Genomic DNA, 6,890 nt, shown 5'->3' on the forward strand with positions numbered 1-6,890 from the left:
GGGTTCATTCTTTGTTTTGTTTTGTTTTGTTTTCCAACTTTTAAACATTTTATTTTTAGTGTTTTTAATATTCCATTGTGTATAGATAACACACTTTCCTTATATGATCATCTGATGGTGGACATTCAGGTTGGTTCCAACTCTTGGCTATTGCAAATAGAGCTGCAGTAAACACGGGGGTGCGGGTATCTCTTCAACATGATGATTTCCATTCCTTTGGGTGTACACCCAGCAGTGGGATTGCTGGATCATATGGCAGTTCCACCTGAAGTTGTTTAAGGAATCTCCATACCATTTTCCATAATGGCTGCACTAATTTACAGTCGCACCAAGAGTGTAGGAGGGTCCCCTTTCTCTGCATCCTCACCAGCACTTGTTGTTCTCGGTCTTTTTGATAATGGCCAGTCTAACTGGGGTGAGATAATAACTCGGTGTTGTTTCGATTTGCATTTCCCTGATGATTAGTGATGTTATGCATTTTTTGTGTATGTCTTTTGGCCATTAGTATGTCTTCCTTTGAGAAATGTCTACTCACCTCCTTTGGCCATTTTTTAATCAGGTTTTTTTTTTTTTTTTTTTTTTTTTTAGTGTTAAGTTGAGTTCCTTGTATGTTCCAGATACTAATCCTTTGTTGGATGCATAGTTTGCAAGTATTTTCTCCCACTCTGTAGGTTACTTTTTCACTCTGTTGTTTCTTTTGCTATTCAGCTTTTTAGTTTTCTATAATCCTTCTTTTTCAGAGGCCAGGAAATTCAATTACAGACAACCCAGTAAATGTAATAAAAATCACAAGTATTATTTACAATCATCAAGGAAAGTCTTCTATGTTCCAGGCAAAGAAAATTACATCTCATGCTGACTAGCCAGAAGTTTTGAAGCCATTTCAAAGGAGAGGAACATAAGAAGTTATGCGCATATGTGTCATAAGGTTTAGTACATTCTGAATTTTTATTACATCTGAAAGAAAAATTGAAGCCCTTAAGTTTGCATTTTAAGAAGCTTTTGAAATCAATAAGCAGGAAGAATCAAACAATACCTCTCTGGCAACACAGCTCAGCATAAGTATTATAAAAATTATATTTAAATAACTAATTGTTTAAATGACTAAGCTTAGAAGAAATAGTATATACTTTATCCTTTTTATCTGTATCTTCGCCCTGCTAATTTAGAAGAAAATATTTGGAGTAGCCAATAGCATATATCCTAATTTTGATTCTTGTTTGCCTAGATCGCAAAAGTAGTGATTTCCCAATTTCCAGAAGAGGCAACTCACATTCATCTCCGTCAAAAGTACAGCCAGTTGCTTAACTTTCTGTTAATGCACAGAAACCACCAGCTTGTCCTGCCTGCAGTGCCAGAGTGCAGGCATATCATCAAGGAGATGGGGGGGGGGGGAAGAGTGAATATAAATCTCTAGAAATTTCCAAAAAGATTTATTTCCTGGACCTTCTTTAGAAAACTAATCTATTTGTTCACACTTACACACTGGACAAAAATGCTTTATAGAGCCCTTCACCGAAGGGTGTTCATGCTAGCACTTCTAGACAAAAAATGAAATCACCTAAGTTTGCTGATGATCAGTTTCTAATGCAACATTTTTTATAATGCTGACAAAACCTTTAATAATATTTTGAAACTCTGCTAAATTAAACCATGTTTGTGACATCAATTAGACTTCAGCAGAGCTACGTCTTCTGTGTAGATATTACCAATTTTTTAGCTGTTTGTTTTATTATGTACATTTTGGGGAAAAAAAATGTGCCCCTTTTAAGAGATCATTTTTACTTAAAATGACTGAGGCTTTCAAGACTTGTTTTTTTAATTACCCGATCTTTCTTAGTGAAACAGAAATTCTTCATCTCAAATTTCTCCTGCGCATGGTATGGAGGTTCCTCAAGCAATTGCAGATAGATCTACCATACGACCCAGCTATCCCACTGCTGGGAATATACCCAGAGGAATGGAAATCATCAAGTCGAAGGTATACCTGTTCCCCAGTGTTCATCGCAGCACTCTTTACAATAGCCAAGAGTTGGAACCAGCCCAAATGTCCATCATCAGATGAGTGGATACGGAAAATGTGGTACATCTACACAATGGAATACTACTCAGCTATAAAAACGAATGAAATACTGCCATTTGCAACAACATGGATGGACCTTGAGAGAATTATATTAAGTGAAACAAGTCAGGCACAGAAAGAGAAATACCACATGTTCTCACTTATTGGTGGGAGCTAAAAATTAATATATAAATTCACACACAAAAAAAAAAAAACGGGGGGGGGAGAAGATATAACAACCACAATTACTTGAAGTTGATACGACAAGCAAACAGAAAGGACATTGTTGGGGGGGAGGCGGGGAGGGAGAAGGGAGGGAGGTTTTGGTGATGCGGAGCAATAATCAGCCACAATGTATATTGACAAAATAAAAATTTTAAAAAAAAAAAATTTCTCCTGCACAATCTCCTTTCCTGACTCTGAGAGCCAGGAGAAGAGGTAAGCACGGGGTCATCTTATTACATTTCCACAGAAGCCTCCCTCGAACCGGTGTCTGTAAAGCAGTTATAACAACACCTGCCTCGTGGGCTTACTAACTGTTGTCCTTTCTCCAGCTCCATCGTTTCAAGAAGATCTGACTTAGATGTTCAAGGTTTTGAGGCTGTACTTTCTTTGAGCAATAGGAGCATAGTTGAAAAATGGAAATTTTCCATCGAGGTCTCTTTCCTGAAAAGAACTACTTATGGCGACAATTCTGCTTATCCTGGGAGCAAAACATAAGCTCACACTGGGGCTCCCGACAGCACTACTAACTATGCCATGGCAGAAGCTAAGAAATAAATCCTGCTTTTCTTAATTCAACATCTGATCCACTAACTTAAACAATCTCTTTATTATTTTCTTCTGTATTTGTAACAGATTATTAGGACATTAAAGCTATCGGTGGTCTTGTGTAGGTGAGAATATCCTTAGATTGCCACAGGTAAACATGGAAGGAAACTAGTTTACATTTCCAAGTATAGACACTCACTTCAGTATTGACTTGACCAAAGGCCAGAGAGGTGTGTGATGCTCTTAGCCATCTACGAGTGACTCTGAGGCTCATATGCTCAGCACCCTCCCCACAAATGCCTTGTCACCGTGTGCCTTCAGAACCTAAATGCTGCCCTAGTGAGACCAGGGAAGGAAGAACCCCAAACTGATATGCAATTTCTATCACCCTGACAGAATACTGCCTCCAGTTAGTTGTTCAATTTGGGGAATATAAGTTACCTTTTCTAGATAGATCGTTTGTAAATGGAAATTTGAAGCCAATGTATGAGAAGATTTGTCTAGAATCTCCAGAAATCCTCATGTAGTCATGAACCGATTAAAAACCCTTCACATAGAACCATGCCTACTGGAGGTAGTGACGGTAACCCCAGCAGGAAAGAATTAGACTCGCAGATACTACGGCTGACCTGCAAAATCACGGACTGTAATGAAGCTTGCAATTGAAAAAATACAACAAAATTCTCTAAGTGTCCCAGGCAGATACAGATTGAGAATGCAGAGGAGAGAGAGAGAGAGAGAGAGAATACAAACATGTAGTTTCTCGATAAATTTAATTCTCTGGATACCATAAGAATACCTCAAAAGAGAAGAGTGTGGAAAATGAGATTTACAACCTCTAACCTGGACTCAGAGATCCTCTAAGACCCTCAGAGGGAGGATTCACTCCAGCACTACCAGCTCCAACCACTGAGGCCCTGGAACCCTATTTCCCGCTAAATAATATGCCCATTAAAATGCCATTAATATTTAAGGCTCGGGAACACACAGAGTTGTGCCTAGAGAAGGCTGCACTCCGCCCCAACTAGAAAGCACAGCCCACGTCCAAAGGGAAAGGATTCCGAAGAGAGCCTCTGAGGTTCTGCAGTTCATATCGTTGTGTTGTTGCTCTGCTTTACCTGTCAGACTATGAAACATTAAGGTAGTCTGTTCACATAGCTACTAATGGAAGCTAAGGTGCGCTTACTGGGAGTCGAAACGTCTTGGAATGTCTCAGCTAGAGCCAAGGAGAGATGTCTACTGGTCCTGTGAGAGGCCAGTCTCTTTTCACCTCACTCCAGACAGTTGAGATGCAGAGACTGGATCTGAATCTAAAGGAGAGACCACGCTGGAGAGTCAATCTGGGGGACGAGCTCACATTACCTGATGCTTTTAAGCAAGAAAAAGCATCTCACCCTCAGCTATGTGAACAAACTGTAGGCTTATCTCAGCCCGAAGAAAGCTCTGTCACTGTCCCTTCCCATGGCTTGATGGGTGGCAACCATCTTGAAGGATGCAATTTGGAAGTCAGATGCAGGTCCCATCCTGTTGGGGTGGGGGAAGGATGGGAAATAAATTTTCTTTGAATGCATGTAATGATTTATAAGGGCTAAATAATACTTTTTAATATTTTCCTCATTTTTTTTTTTTTTGCATTACTTGGCCCTTCTCCAATTGCCGGATAGACCATCTTGCACTGATTGCCACTAAAGTGAAGATTAATAGAAGAAACAAAAAGACAATCGAGTCTTCGATTTTAAATGTCATAAGCCAAGGACTTGGGGGAACTGAAAGGACTCTGCAAAGAAAATTGATTTGGCAGAAAAAAACTAATTAAGCATAAAGCTTCCTGCCCCGACATGTGGCTGGGAGAGGAAGACAGCACGAGGGGAGGGAGTGAGACCCTGGGTGGATGGTAGAGACCTCAGACCTTTCAGTTGAAGGACATGAGAGGCACAAAATAGAGACTCAGAAGAGACCCAGGAGTCTGCACCTGGAAGGAACCTGCTCACCTTCCCTCAGTGGCGCCCAGGCAGGCAGCAAGTGACAGAGCAGACAGCACTTTGGGGAGAGCCTGAGCAGGTGGAACCACAGAATCCAGAGCCCACTGTGATGGTTCACTTCGTGTCACCTTGGCCAGGCTGTGGTACCCAGTTGTTTGGTCAAACACTAGTCTAAATGTTGTTAAGGTATTTTGTAGATGTGATTAACATTTAGGATCAATGGACTTTAAACAAAGGAAATTACCCTCCATTACATAGGTCTTATCCAATCAGCTGAAAGCCTTAAGAGCAAAAACTGAAGATTCCTGGAAAAGAAGGAATTCTTCCTCAAAACTGCAACACAGAAATCCTGCCTGCGTTTCCAGCCCTGTGGACTTTAGACTCAAGACCAGAACATCAACTCCTGCTTGAGTTTCCGGCCGGCCGGCCTGCCCTACGGAAGTCAGACTTCCCATCCCTGACAACCAGATGAACCAATTGCTTGATTGCTCATAAACAATACATTTTTATTTTTATCAGTGTGAATATTTTATTTTATTTTATTAATTTTTATTAAATCAAAATTGTACATATTTCAGGGGTTCAACATTGAGATATGTTGATCAAATCAATATTACCAGCATATATGTTGTTACAAAGAGTAATTATTCTTTATGCCTTCTGTCCAATCTCTCCCCTTCCCCCATTCCCTCCCCCTCCCCCCTCTAATTGCCCTAGATTTCTTCTCTCCCTCTGAAAGAATAACGGTTACTCTGTTGATTTGCTGCCCAAATGATCTGTCCAATGCTGAGATGCGTGATCAGGTCCCCCAATACTATCATAGAGCAGATGCCTCTTCTGTCACTCTGAAATGTGCTCTGTGGGGAGAGACATCCTCCTCCTTTCTTTATCTCTGCTGGTGACTCTCCTTGTGTCAACTCTCTCCAGTGGCTGGTGACCATCTGCGTGGTGGTTGTGGCATCTAGCTGCCTTCGTGGCAGCCATGGTTATCGTGGTGACTGTCGTGGGCCACCCACATGGAGGAGATGTTTTTGGCCTGATCCATGGTGCTGGCAGTGTGCCTGGTTGTGGAGAGTGTCCGATCCCTGGTTCCATGCCCTGGGTCCCCGAGTGGGTCCCAAGGCACTGGCAGGATGTGCCTGGTTGTGGGAGGGGGGTCCAGTCCCCAGCTCCTTACTCTGGGTCCCTAGGCATGCCCCAAGGCACTGGCGCAGTGTGCCTGATTGTGGGAGGGGGTTTCAGTCCCCTTCTCCATGCTTCAGGTCCCAGGGCAGGCCCCAAGGCACTGGCACAGTGTGCCTGGTGGTAGGAGAGGGATCTGGTCCCCTTCTCCATGCCCCAGATCCCAGGTCAGGCCCTGAGGTGCTGGCACAGTGTGCCTGGTTGTGGGAGGGGGGTCCAGTCCCTGGCTCCATACCCCAGGTCCCAACACAGGCCCTGAGGCACTGAGTGCCAATATTTTAAAACAAAGCAGCATTTCCTTAAAATCTCTCTCTCTCTCTCCCCCCCCCCATGTGCACGTGTATATATAGTTTAAAGCTAATTAAGCTCCAGACAAATATATATGATATTGGTTGTACTTCGCTGGAGAACCCCTACTGCTAATACTACTAATACACCAGCATGTGTACAAAATGTAAACAAATACTCAAATCTGAGAGTGGTACAGAAATGATGAGGAGCCTTAGAACCTCCCTAGATGTTGGTGTGTTGGGAACAGCATAGTGTCCCCACGTTCTGGGTCCAGAGGCAGCAGAAGACTCTGGATGGGAGGGGTATGGGGGAGTCAGAGAGGACTGACTCCTCAGCAGGATGCCTGATTGATGGTAGACGATAACCAAATCTAATCAACGGCTGCCCCAGAAATTTTATTGTCCTTCTTTGGCTGAAACTCTTTGAACTTTATCTTTGGACATTTTGACTTCTAGCATCTACCAGCCCAAACTCATGCCCAGCCCTCAACCCAGACCAGATCCTTGCCACAAGATTCTCTATAGGACACAAACAAAGAAGAACTCTACAAAGTAAGACAGCACCCCCCTGCCGCAAAAAAATAAATATGTAAAGAAAAGCAG

The sequence above is a fragment of the Cynocephalus volans genome, chromosome 6, assembly GCF_027409185.1.
Source record: "Cynocephalus volans isolate mCynVol1 chromosome 6, mCynVol1.pri, whole genome shotgun sequence".
Taxonomy (NCBI): Eukaryota; Metazoa; Chordata; class Mammalia; order Dermoptera; family Cynocephalidae; genus Cynocephalus; species Cynocephalus volans.